A 1,083-nucleotide genomic window follows, 5' to 3' on the forward strand; every position below is an offset into this window, starting at 1 on the left:
TTTATGGTTTGATTTCTTTGTTTGTATGAATCACTTGGGTTGTTACCGACATCTGGTGAAAATTTCATGTCATTAGCACCTCTAGTAATGTATTTACTGAGAAAAATGGTGACGTGTTCAATACTTATTTTACCCGCTGTACTGTATATTAGTCCAAGAGTTCCCAAAGTGGGGACGCTATTGGGGGCCTCAGAAAGCTGGATGGTTTTCAATTTCTTTTAACTTCTTAACTTAAGATCTGTCAGTTGARCATGGACATGTTTGGTATCAAAATAAACCTACGAATCTTGGCTAAAAGTTCATAGAAACTATTTTTACATTCACCAAACACAGTTCAAACGTCAAGCAGTTGAATCAGAAAGTAAACCAACTGTACAAAATGGCATCTTTGCAAATCTGTAAATACATACAAGCAAATCTGTAAAGGAATTTTTTTTTACATTTTTATAAAGCAAGTCAAAATAGATACCCAAATAGGTTATAAAGTGTGCTGAAAATTATTTTTACTTGGTTTTGAGGGAATATGGTCCAACTGAAGTCAAATATAATTTCTCATTAGCCTATTTCATCTACAGGCCTGTATGGTGACAAATAAATGTTTGGATAATTTTTCAAAAGAACAAACATTCAATAACAGGTCTTTTCAGACAGGTAAGAAAAAAATGAATAACTTTTGCAATTAAAAACTTCAGATTCAAAATTATTTCTTTACTAAAACCTTTGTAACTTTGCTCCAGTTCATTTTAGCAACATGAATCTTTGCACAGGTAATGTCCACAAGTGGATTTGTGGTTTCTAAGAGTTTTTCACCTTATTCATTATGGTTTTAAATGGGTTATATACTATCTAATGCAAAAATTATTCAGGTGAGAGTGAAAAAAAGTAAAATCATGTTCCATTCGTAATATTTCTGAAACCACAGCAGCTGTTTTAATGTTTACACTTCTGCTAAAATCTCCCAAGTGTTGGCTTTATTTTGATACTAAGATTTTTAAGTAGTTTGTAAATTCTGAGATACACTCAGTTACATTTCAAAATGGTATTTTGAGCACAAACATCAAGAAAACCCCTTAGGGCTTAAGA

The sequence above is a fragment of the Austrofundulus limnaeus genome, unplaced genomic scaffold (genome assembly GCF_001266775.1).
Source record: "Austrofundulus limnaeus strain Quisiro unplaced genomic scaffold, Austrofundulus_limnaeus-1.0 Scaffold8, whole genome shotgun sequence".
NCBI classification, from domain to species: domain Eukaryota; kingdom Metazoa; phylum Chordata; class Actinopteri; order Cyprinodontiformes; family Rivulidae; genus Austrofundulus; species Austrofundulus limnaeus.